Raw genomic sequence first — 13,336 nt, forward strand, 5'->3', positions numbered from 1 at the left:
GGGTGTGATCCCAATGTTCTGGGATCGAGCCCCACATCAGGCTCCTCCGCTAGAAGCCTGCTTCTTCCTCTCCCACTCCCCCTGCTTGTGATCCCTCTCTCACTGGCTGTCTCTCTCTGTCAAATAAATAAATAAAATCTTTAAAAAAAATGATTCCAGGCAGATTAATGTAGACTAGTGACTTTCCAAATCAAGGGAATGGGTTTCTTTCTGCATTGACAGCAAGTAAAACCATCTCTAATCCATTTCTTGTTCACCTCTTCGTCTGCAATTCTGATATCATACTTCAGTGATTTCTCAGACAAAAAATTTTTTCACTTTTAACATCTGAAATTGGATTTCATCTTCCACTGTAAGTAAACAAACTCACATTGCACTTGTCCTCTGTCACCACCAACTACCTCTGTGATGGGGCTGCTATGCACACAGTCTTGGGGGAATATTCCTGTGAAGAACGCAAGGAAAATGGGGTACCTGTCCCAGAGAAGAGCCTTCCACACGGTGAACTGAGGGCAGGGGCAGAACCAAGGACTGACTCAAGAGTGGATATGTAAGAAGTGCCCATTTCTCCCCAATACATAAAAGAAAGGTAATCCTGAGATGGGGAGGGACCAAGATTCTGTTAGGACAAAGGATAGGGGCTCAAACCACCCTAGTTAAATGTTAAAGGTAAAAGCTGGGGCCACAAGGATAGCAGGATGGAATAGAAGGTGGAGGTCAGGAGCACAGGCTCTGGTCCATTCCACACGGAAGGTTTCCAGCTAGGGTGGCTGAGGCCGGCCAAGCCTCTGAGGGGGACTCAGGCACCCCTCTCCCTTCACCCCTGGAGAAGGCAGACCACCCCGTGCACCCCTGCACCAGCACTGCGAGGGCACCCCTTTCCCCCATCAGTGGGAAGGTGCTTGTTGGCAGAGCATTCAGTGTCAAAGTGAAGGGCCTGCAGGAGAAGACAGGCATGGGCTCCCCGTAACAATGCCTGTGGTCAGGGAAAAGGATGACTTAGCGGCCCCTTGAGCTTTCCAAAAGACATGCTGTGGACTGATTTGATGCAATAGATGTAAATAACCCCAAGAGCAAGGAAATAATAAAATGTAGTCAAGGGGGAAAAAGCACAGGTTCCTGAGTCAGGCTGAACTCGGTCCAGATTTCAGACGATTGGTGATAATCACTAGCCATGTGACCCATGTGACCAAATTATTTAATTGCCCTAGGCCTCAACTTTCTCGACTATAAAATAGAAATAACTAGAAGAGTCCCCTAAGCATTACCTATGGTTATAAGCTCATTGGGTTACCATCAAGATTAAATGTGTTAATGCATGCAAAGTACTAAAAAAACAGCATACATGCTAAGTGCTCAATACATGATAGCTAAGATTTTACTGATAATTTCTGTTAATTTAACTGTTAATTGTTAATTTACTGTTAATTTCTGTTAATTTCTTAAGCTCTTAAGAGCTTGCCACATGTTTCAGGCTCTGAGCAGGTAACAGGTATGGCCAGGTCAGAGCCCTTGAGAAGCCGGGTGCTGTTACTCCCCATTCCTGGTGCACTCTTCCCAAAAGAAGCGCTCCCGCTCAGCTGGGGATTGGACGGCAGTGCGCTGAGCAAGGTATGCTTACTACCCACTTGTTCTAGCATTTGTTTCTGTGCCTTGGAAGGGAAGAATTTGTCCCTCTTGTCCACATTTATTTGCATTCTCCACTTGCCTCTGACTGTGGACCTCAGTAAATAATTATTGAAGGAATTAATTAATGAGCAAATGAATTTCTCTCCCTGTCTCCTCTTCTTCATCATCACTGCTTTCATTTGGGTTTCCCTAGAAACAGACCCTGAGACAAGGATTCAAGTGCAAATGGTTTACTTGGGAGGTAATCACAGGAAACACTACTAGCAAGTTGGGGAAGGGGGACTGGGAGATGTCAGCCACTGAGCGGAGCTGGAGTTTGATCGGCCTGGAGAAGTCCGGGAGCCCCCTGCAAAGCAGACACGTCAGAGTTACCCCCCTGAGGTGTGTGAGAGCTGGCAGAGGGCTGACAGCCCTGGTCCTTCTTGCCGTTGGCCGAGGGCATCTGAGAGATGACAGGGAAGGGTATTTCCACGGACAAAGAAAATCCTGGTCCTCCCAGAAAGCCGTCAGGCAAAGGCAAGAAAGGCAGTGGGAAATCAGGCCTGGCTGGGAGGAAGTGCTAAGGACTAGGGGGAGTGGGCAGAACACCAACATAGTCTGCTACAAAGTGAGCCTTCTGCACCCCAGGGCAGAGACTGTCGACAGTGTTGGCCTGAGGACAGCCAGACAGAAACCACATTGCTCCTGCCAGGAACACGGCCTCACCAGGCTAGACTTGGAAGCCTCTCCTGAGCAGTGAAATACATTCTTGCCTTTACTACGATGGAATACAATGGAACCAGGAAAAAGAATAAAGTAGGGTTTGTTTGTTTTTCATGTAATAGTCACTATCATTGCATAGGTTTTTTTTTTCCTTGAGTAGAGTTGACACACGATGTTACATTAGTTTCAGGTGTACAACACAGTGAGTCAACTTCTCTATACCTTATGCCGCGCTCGCCACAGTGTAGCTACCATCTGTCACCGTGCAATGCTGTTACACTGCCACCGTCTGTAGTCCCTCTGCTGTACCTTTTATCCCCGTGACTTCTTCACTTCATAACTGGAAGCCTGTATCTCCCGCTCCCCTTCACCCATTTTGCCCATCCCCCACCCCCTCCCCTCTGGCAACCATCAGTTTGTTCTCTGTATTTACAGGTAGAAAAAGGTACGTGTGTGGGGCACCTGGGTGGCACAGTCGTTAAGCGTCTGCCTTCGGCTCAGGGCGTGATCCCGGCGTTATGGGATCGAGCCCCACATCAGGCTCCTCCGCTATGAGCCTGCTTCTTCCTCTCCCACTCCCCCTGCTTGTGTTCCCTCTCTCGCTGGCTGTCTCTATCTCTGTTAAATAAATAAATAAAATCTTTAAAAAAAAAAAAAAAGAAAGAAAAAGGTACGTGTATATGTGCTGATACCACAAAATGTCCAAGATATTTAGTTCGGTCTTTTTTAAAAAAATCCATGGGCAGACCAACATTTAAAAGAATTTAAAAGTCAGGGTACATGGTGCAGTCGTTAAGCACCCAACTCAGTTTCGCCTCAGGTCCTGATCTTAGGGTCATGAGATTGAGCCCCGTGTCAAGCTCCACCCTCAGCACAGAGTCTGCTTAAGATTTTCTCTCTCCTGAGGGGCTCCTGGGTGGCTCAGTCATTAAGCATCTGCCTTCGGCTCAGGGCATGATCCCAGCGTTCTGGGATCGAGCCCCACATCAGGCTCCTCCGCTAGGAGCCTGCTTCTTCCTCTCCCACTCCCCCTGCTTGTGTTCCCTCTCTCGCTGGCTGTCTCTATCTCTGTCAAATAAATAAATAAAATCTTTTGAAAAAAAGAGATTCTCTCTCTCCCTCTTCTTCTGTCCCTCCCCCCACCACTCTCGCTCTCAAATAAATAAATAAATCCTTAAAAAAATAATAAAAGAATTAAAAAGTAATAAGCAAATCGATCCATGTGTGTCTATGCGTATTTATATACACACATATTTTCAAGAAATTAAATGGACGTTTGTCATCTTGGCCTCCCAGACTCCAAATCCAAAAACCCATGGAAGTCGAAGGGGAAAGACTGTTCCCTCTGCGTGCCCCTGACAGCTAGTAGGTGGCTAACAATGCTCCAGCTCAGGACGGTGCCTCTGAAGGAGGCCCTGAAGGCACTCGAGGACTTCCCCTGTGGCTGCAGGCCAGTGCAGGGCGCCCGGTGACGGGCCGTGAACCCAGAGCAGCTGCAGCCCACACAGAGCTGGCCTCACCTCCCGTGTCGCTTGGTTCCTCACTGAGCCTCTTCGCCAGCCCTCCCTGAGCAATTCATCAACTCCTCTTCTGACATCAGTTTCTGTTGCTGGTGACCAAGAGCACTGATCAATACAGGAGGGCTTCAGAAGAAACTGGGAGCAGCGGTGACCACTAGGGAAGGGGACAGCTGACCGTGGATGGAAAGGAGACATATTTTTCAGCACATAGTGTTTTATTTTGGTTATTTTAACCATGAGTATTTATTCCTTTTTTCAAATTAAAAACACTTTATTTTTTTAAAGTAATCTCTGTGCCCATCGTGGGGTTCAAACTCATGACCCTGAGATCAAGAGTCACTCTCTTTTTTTTTTTTTAAAGATTTTATTTGTTTCTTTGACAGAGAGATAGACAGAGCCAGAGAGCACAAGCAGGGGGAATAGCAGAGGGAGAGGGAGAAGCAGGCTCCCCACCGAGCAGGGAGCACGATGCAGGACTTGATCCCAGGACTCTGGGATCATGACCTGAGCCAAAGGCAGACACATAACGACTGAGCCACCCAGACACTCCTTTTTTTTTTTTTTTTCACATGCTCTCTTGACTGAGCCAGCCAGGTGCCCCTCAAATTAAAAATACGTTATTTTTTTAAATGTTTATTTATTTATTTATTTTAGGGAGGGGGGAGGAGGGGCAGAGGGAGAGAGAGAATCTTAAGCAGGCCCCATGCCCAGCATGGAGCCCGACACAAAGCTTGATCTCACAACCCTGAGATCGTGACCTGAGCCAAAATGAAGAGTTGGACACTTAACCAACTGAGCCAACCAGGTGCCCCTAAAAAATATTTTAAAAGAGTGTTTTTTTAAATAAATTTACTTTTTAACGTGTTCCAATAGAGTGGCATCTGGACAAGAAGAATCCGGATTAAAGTATAATTCTAGTAGCAGGCACAGGATGGAAGGTTAACGATTACCCTCTTTCTTCTGCTCAGGTCCTCTGACCAGGGAGAGAATCTTAACCCGGAGTGTTTGTCTAGAACTCAGAAGGTCTGTGAACTTGAATAAGGAAAAAAAAAAAAAAAAAGAGGCAGCAAACCACAGTAGCATCTGCAGTACCTGTGACTTTTTCACCTACAGAACTCTTAGAACTTTTCATATCATGTTCTAGTCATTGCGATATCTCGAGATATCTCTTACACTCCTCCGTACTTCTGAATTACCTTAGGTATTAGATCTGCCACTGATCTTATTTAAGGCATTAAGAAAAAAGCATACATATCTTTTTAAAAAAGATTTTGGTAACTGTATATTGATATGAATGGTCTCCATTGGAATTGCACATAGTTTATCTTCTGCATTTAAAAGCACTGGGAGATGAGGTCCACAAGCTTACCAGACTGTCAATGGGGTCAGTGGTGTATGTTTGCCACCACCCCCCCCCATACACACAGAAAGGTTGAGAACCTTTGCCAGAGCCCTTCATCATTCATTTCCCCATCCCACTCCTTGCTTTACCCGTTGTCTCTTTTCTTTTTTCTTTTACATTTGTTATAGAGACTAAGGGGTTTTGTTGATTTTTTTAAGTAAACTCTACCCCCAAGGGGGGGCTCAAATTCAGCAATCCAAGATCAAGAGTCACAAGTTCTACTGATTGAGCCAGCCAGACGTCCCCCTCATTGTCTCTCTTCTTAATTCTCTAACCTATAAAATGGAAACCGTATCCTATCCTTTTTCATACAAACCATGTAAGCTACACACTTTTAATTTCTTGAAAGAAAGTCAAACCACCAAACTGGTCCAAACAATTCAACAAATAGTAGTTTATAGTTTACTGCTTGAGGATATTAATATGTCATATTTTTGTGTTTCTACATAAAATGAGATCATGGCTAAGAGCAAGAAGTCTGGGGTTCCACCCTGGCTAGCCAGGCGTTTTGGTTTTGCCACTCAACAAACACGTGGCCTTAGACTAATCACTGATACCCACCAAGCCTGGTTTATTTCACCTGAAGATGGGGATAACCAGCCCCCCTACTTTATGGCTCACAGTGGTGATACAGTGATAACAATTGCTAATAACTGCTAGGCTCACAGTGCCTGGCTCATAATCAGAAATCAGGAACCATGGTTGCTCCCTGGGGAAAAAAGATTACATTTGGCCAAAGGGAGACTTGATTTCCACTATATTGAGGATTAGTGTACCATGTGATGTTGTTGCGATTCAGTAAGTGGTCACAATTATCGCTAGTGCATCCAAAAAGTCCATGAGTCCGGAAACACAAAAGTCAGACCTACTCATAACCTCCTAGGGGATCCATATTAATTTATTTACTCCTTTATGTTCTCTAGGTGAAAACTTGATCTAACCTGCAAACGTACATCAAAAGATAATACTTCCCATGCTGAACTATGTTAAATAAGCATATGCTCCAATTTAATTTAACCAGAGGGATAGAGATTTACTTGCTAGGGCTCGTCTTTCATTCCCCAAGCAAGCTCTTATTTATAGAATGTTAAGTTTCTCCCGTACATAAATTTGTACCACCTCCACTCCCACCCTCAAGGAACCTATGGAGGTGTGGGTGGGAGAGAGAATGAGAGCTAAAGGAAATCTTTATTCTGGAATTAAAATAAATATCTTCCCAATACCCAAGGAAAAGTCTGGGAAGCCTTCCTTTAGTTAAAAACTAGACATTTTTAAAAATATTAGTAAGGAAACTAAAAGCATTAGCATGCATTCCAGAACCACAGAGGATGGAAAGTCAGTCTGCCTCGGAACGAGTCAGTAACTAAGAATCTTGATCTGTGCTGAGCGTCATTACAGGACAGTAGGGAGAAAGTCTATATTTGTAAACCAGCATGAAGCTTATCCTGTGCTTAGACACTAACCACGTGTGGAAAAGAAATACACGTAGCACGAAATGCAAAGCTGCAAGGTGAGTTCAAGGGTGTACGTGGCAGAGACATAAAGAAAAGAGAGCATAATTCCTCCAGTCATTTGATTCATTCAACAAACCAAGTGTGGTTGTTGTCCACTGGTGTGGACACTCTGCTTGCTGTGAGGCGGAGACCGAAGCTGAACAAGAGAGGCCCCTGCCTACGAGGAGGTCACAGGCCAGGGGGTTTAAACAGCAAAAATGTACTCTCAAAGGAATGTTCAAGGAGTGGCAGAAAGAAGGGCAGCATCTTAGGAAGTGAGTTTTTAAAATTGCTAACACCACAGGGATGCTGTCAGCAAAATTCGGGCTATGAAAACTACAGAACAAAAAAAAAAACCTGAATTTTTTTTTTCAGGAAGTAAATTGCACTGGGAGGAAAAAAAGAGAGAGGGAAACAAATGTATAAATCAAAAGAGACTTAAAAGGCTTGACGATCATAATGGATGGACCTTGTTTGAATCATAATTTAAACACAGGATTAAAATATGACATTTATAAGAAAACTGGAAATCTGAACACCGGGTATTTGATGATGTTAGGGAATTATTGTTAATATTTTAGGTGATGGTAGTTAAATTATTTATGGATGACAAAATATTATGCCTGGGACTTGCTTTAGCATACTAGGAGAGCAGAGTAGCTGGGAATGTAGAGGAACTGGGATTGGCCTTGGACTGATTTTATTGGGGTTGGGTATATGGGTTCGTTATATTATTCTGTGCTCCCATTGAACACCCCTCATATTAAGGTTCAGTGGTTTTTTATTTAGGAGGGAAGATTCAACAGAAGTCACAAAGGTAAATGAAAAGCATGCAGTTCGCTGGCTAGGGAGAAGCTCAAATTTGGCATGAAAATCTAGCTCTTGTGAATAAATAATCCTCCACTATGTGCCTTCTTTCCTATTTGTGTGAAGAGTGGCTGGACCACTCTTCTTATCTGCTAGAACTTCCTCCTTCTGGTGCTTCTGATTCTTTTTCTAGGCATGGTGAAAGATTTGCACCAGTCCACCTGTTCTCAGGAGCGTCCCCCTTCTGGCCAGTGAGCTTGCTTTTACAAACATCTGTCCAAGGCCAGGGCACAATCCTTTGGGTGACTTTTGTGAGAGTGGCTGACCACCTTGGCTTCATTAGCCCAAGGCTCCCACTCATGGGGGTGCTATGCCTCCAGCTACAGGTCAGCACCCACATGCAAGACCTAAGGGGGAGCTCACCCAAGAAAGGACAGAGAGTCTAGAAGACATGAAGGGACCAGCAGCTTGCTTTCTGACTGGGGATTTCTGAAGAGCAAGGCTTCTCAAGCAACTGTTCAAAACCTAAAGCAAGCTGGCACCATTTTGGATGCCACAAAATATGTGACACTGGTCTCCCCTTTCTCTGGCAGATTCTCTCTCTGAGATACCCTTTCCCATATTTCTTCATCTCTACTGTCACCCAGGTCAGTACCATCATTTCTAAATTCCAAGTTCTCCATAACTTGGTACCTGAGTCCGTCCTGGGCAAGAACATATGGGCAGAAATAGCAGTGAGAGACCATTTGGGATCTATCAGATTTGTAAGGATTTCTTTTTCGGTGATAATGCCCAGTGTCAGTGCAGGTGCTGGGAAAGAGGCATGGTACCTACTTCTGAAAGGCAATTTGTCAGTTGAAATTTAAAGCTTAAAAAACGTGCATATCATTTGCCATAATAATTCTACTTCTGGGAATTTGTCCTATGGGAATTAGCTATGCACCAAATGTATGTATGGGAATGTTCCTGATGGGAGCTATTGCAAAAAAGAAAATGTGAACGACTTAAATATCCAATGATAAAGGACTGTTTAACTCAGCTACAGCCATATAGTGGAGTACTACAGAGACATGAAAATTATGTCTTAGTAGTATATTTAAAATGGGAAAATAGTCAAGCTATAATAAGTGGCAAAGCAGATTATAAAACAGTACATCTCATATGATGTCAACCCTGTCAGTACAGAGAAAGAATGTAAGCTAGTGCATCTGTGATTTCTCCATAGCAGGATATGCATACTTTCAATAGTCTTTTTAATCCTCTGCTTTTCCCAACATTTCTTCATTGATTACTTTTTAAATCAGAAAGAAAAAAAACCCCAGAGTTTTTATATACAAAAACAAGAAAGTGATTCTGGGCAAGCACCTGGCTGGCTCAGTCCGTGGAACATGTGACTCTTGATCTTGGGGTTGTAAGTTCGAGCTCCACCATGGGTGTAGAGATTACTTAAAAATAAAATCTTAAAAAAAAAAAGAAAGTAATTTATTTGCCCTCTTCCTCCTCCTCCAGGCAGACTGAAGGACCATGGTTATGGGTAACATAATGGGTAATAATAATAGCGAACACCTGCGGAGTGCTTTCCTTGGCCAGTCACGGGTGCTTAAGTTTTGTGCATTTTCTCCTTTAGTCCTCGACACCCTGTGCCCAGGTAGATGTCCATCTCCTGCCAAAGCTGGGCAACTCCGGCTTGCAGAGAGGTTTTCCACCCTGCCTGTGGACACACAGCTGACTGATTAGCCAGGCTTCTAACTTGATCTGATTCCAGAACCCACAGTGCCACAAAGACACTCAGCCCTACAAAACCCAGCAAGGAGTTCCATACTGTGCCATAATAGCATGCTCCAGGGAGACCCTAGTCCATCAGACCAAAATCCTATCTCTAGAAAAATCACCAGGCAGTAGGCTGCAAAAGGGGGAGTTTACCCACCCATCACAGATGCCTCCAGAAACCTGTTCTTTATTAGTTCAGCCTGCCACCTCTGTTGGAACGGGAAGTTTCTTATATTTTCTAACTTCCCTGTCAGGTAGTTCTTTGGATATGCTTTTTTAACTTTTTCCCTCTAACTGTCCTCTTTGAGAATCTTAGACCAACCTAGCCGCACCCATTAGCCGTTCTTCATTTCTGGGCCTGGTTTATAGAAGGTATTGACGCATGCCTATTGGTTGAATGGAGTATAAGCTGCATCCGGGCAGGGATCGTGTCTATGTCCGCAAGCACCGTATCCCTGGCATCTAGAGGGGCTCAATATAGAAAATCTCAAGATAGGTGTGCTGGCTAACTAATGCATTAATTATATCACCTTGGGTCTTATCTCCTCTCACTCTGTCAGGACCAGAGAATTATTTTTAGTCTATCTAAATTAGAGCACCAGTCCTTACCTCCTCACTCCTCCCTTAATTGCTTTAGTTGCAGGTTCATGGTATCGTTCTTAGAGTGCTGAGATCAGATTTGTAACCAGTGCCACTGGCAGAATTCACCAGAGATTTGCACAAAAGGATTGTCAAGTATTTGGTTTGATTTCTGTATCCCAAGGCTTTTTCCTGCTAAAATAAACTTCGTCACCCTCTCCCAGAGCAAAACCGCTAGTTCTGCTAACTGGGTCACTTGCCAGAGAGCCAAGATTCTGTCTTTTTCCCCCTGGTCTTGTGTAGGGCCAAGACCCAGTGAGTTGAGCTCTAAAGACTTGCCAAGGCTTTCTATTAATGCCAGTTCGTACCATCATCCCGTACCCCACCCTCCCGCCTTCAACCAGACCCTCCACCTCCCAAAGCAACTTGCCAGGTTGTGTCTCTGGAAAGTTCTCAAGGCAGTTCCTGGCCTGACATGTTTCACCTGGTGCCCTGGGCAAAGAGTACAGGTCCAAGGTCAAAGCTGCCATCCTTCCTCTGAGGTCGTGGGTAAGAAAAAGGCTTCAAATGAAATCCCCTGATTAAGCCAAGCATTCTTGAGCCCATGGCAGGTTCCCTGGGAAGTTGGATCAGTGGTCCAGGCTCCAAAGACAACTGTGTTAGGAGTTTGGATGCAGCTTGTTTTTTAAAAGTCTATATGAGAGACCAGTTAACTAATGGGATTGTCTGGTCTAGAGGAAGAAATTCAAAGAGCATTACTCAAGAGGCAGGTGAGCATTGTCTTTTTGGGGATCTGGGGAAGGGGGCAAGTCAGACAACTTCATGCTAATTATTCACTTATTTAACAGATACAGAGATATTAGAGACATAGAAATGTGATCAAATAGGTGTATTTAACAGATACGTGAAAGTATAACAAATACAAAGAAAATATTCAAATAGTAAGTGTACAAAGCTTGATAAGTATCCACAAATTAGAACCCAAATCAGGAAATAAACCCTTGCTAGCACCTCAGAACCCCCTGCCTCGTATCCCCCAATTTTGCCTATTTTTGAACTTTTAAAAACGGAATCATGCAATATGTAGCCTTTTGGATCTGTTTTTGTTCAGTATTGTTTATGATATTCATTGATGCTATTTAGTGTAGCAGTGGTCTGCTGATTTTTACTGATGTATATAGTATTTCACTTTGTGACCATACCATTATTTACTTACCTATGAGTTCCACACTTGATGGTTATTCAGTTTCCAGTTTAGGACTATTACCAACAGCACTGCTATGCACATTCTAGTCCACGTCTTTGAGTGAACATAGGAACACGTTGCCGTTGAGTATATATTTAGGAGTGGAGTTGCTGGGTCCTAAGGAATGCAAATATTCAACTTGAGTAGATACTGCCACCAGTTTTTCAAAGTGTCCCAATTTACACTGAGCCAGCCGTTCAGGCTCATTGCTTAGCTCTGGGTTTTTAGTATGGTGGTTAGGAGCACCGGTTCTGAAAACAAACTCTTCCCAGTTACATGACCTTGGACATGCTATCGAGCCTCCAAGAGCCTCAATTTTCAAATCTGTATAATGGGCATATGACTACATACTTCATAGGAAGACGTGAGAACTGAGTAATAGTGGGTATTAGCTTAGTACGGTGTGGCATGTAATGGGCCCTCAGTAACAAGTAATCAGCTACTGATTGCTACCCTAGCTTAATTCCCAAAGAGAGAGGGTCTGTGTGAGGGAGGTAGCAAGGGAAGCAGCAAGAGGCTGATTCATTCTGGATGGAGCCCTACTCAGCACCTTTGCAGTTGGCATTTTGTCTTTACCAAAGTCGACCTACAAACTACCAGGTGGAGCGCTCAGACGGAAACCTTGACCCAGGAGCGCAGAAGATGGGATTCGGCGAACAGCGGAGACCTCAAGAAACCCGGGCTGGGAAGAACTTTTTGCCTGCACACCTGGGAAGTGCCTGTCAAAGCCAAACCAAACCCAACCACCCACCAAAGGAGAGAATGGAGAGTTTTGCTTCAAAGGTGATCATAGCATTTCAGCTTCTTATCCAGCGGACCAGCCAACACAGACCTATGCTGCCCGGCAAATTTCCAGAAGTTTGGACGAATCTGAAATCAGTTCCTCTCAGCCCTTTGCCCCTTCCAGTCCTTCCTTTTCCCTGCCGGCTGAACTCCAGCTCTCAGCACTTAACACTAATACCTTTGGGCAGCCTCCACCGCGGAGTTTAACTAGCTGCCAAGTTAAATAACGCCGAGGATCCTAAGCCATCTTCCCAGGAAGTCAGAAACATTCAGCACCCGAATTAGGCAGGGCCAGCCACTCACCAAAAGTCCTTTTAATCTCATATGTGTGTGTATACGCACACACAATACGTGTGTATTACACACACATACATGTATGTATATGTATGTATATGTGCGTGTGATATATATATCAATTGTTCTTCATAAATGATTGTTTCCTCGGGGTTGCACAGCAAAACCGCATCGCAAGAGGAAAACGCATTTGCGTGGGGCGCCTGCCTTCCCACTGCGCCTCGCAAAATGACACGTCCGCTGACAAATTGCGCGAGGGTACTGGATCAGATTCCTAATTAAATGGCATTTCTAAGTGAAAGGTTGTCGATAGCAGTGAATATATATACATATACACATACATATATACACAATGCGCATACATAATGGATATATAATATATATTTAAATATGTATTCTTAATTACATATATATTTAAACATCCACTTAATTTGATATCATATACACTTTCAGGAGTCAGAGAGAAGAGCGCACTAAACTTGAGTGGGTAGAGACTGCAGATCTGCTCTTTGGGGAGAATCCCTCTGGCCTAGGAGCGGGTATTTCCAGATTTCCAAATACGTAGCTAATGTCCTCTGATGTGACTGCAGAGGGGATTGGGAGGATTCTGGAAATCATGATAGGTTTGCACCACCGCCTGATTTCTCCTCTTGGCTGCAAAGCCGGCCGCCCTTGGCTTATGGGCGCCTCTCGTGTTCAAGGGTGAAAACCAGTCTGTGGGTGCATTGAGATTTGCAAACTAGTCCCCGAATGCAACGGGTGCTACAAAACCGCCGCCGGGTGCAGTGGGACGGGCGCTCGGCCACCCTGGCTGTGGGCGCCGCAGCCTCCCTGAGGACGCGGGCAGATGCAGACGGCTCTGGCCCATCTGTCCCTGGAGGCCCGGGCCCGAGACTGTGCTCGCGCGCTCCGTGCCGGTATCCGGAACCCGGGAGCTCTCCGGGCGCGCCCAGCCTCGCCTGGCCGGGGCATCGGGGGCTCTTTGTCTCCTGGCCGCACTAATCCTGCAAACCGCGCGCACCGAAGGCGGAGGCCCCCGAGCCTTGGACAAGCCCGCTCCTGGCAAGCCGGTCCGAATGTTTTCAATAAAATGCTTCCTGGGGGGGGGGGG

The sequence above is a fragment of the Ursus maritimus genome, unplaced genomic scaffold (assembly GCF_017311325.1).
Source record: "Ursus maritimus isolate PB19 unplaced genomic scaffold, ASM1731132v1 scaffold_14, whole genome shotgun sequence".
NCBI classification, from domain to species: domain Eukaryota; kingdom Metazoa; phylum Chordata; class Mammalia; order Carnivora; family Ursidae; genus Ursus; species Ursus maritimus.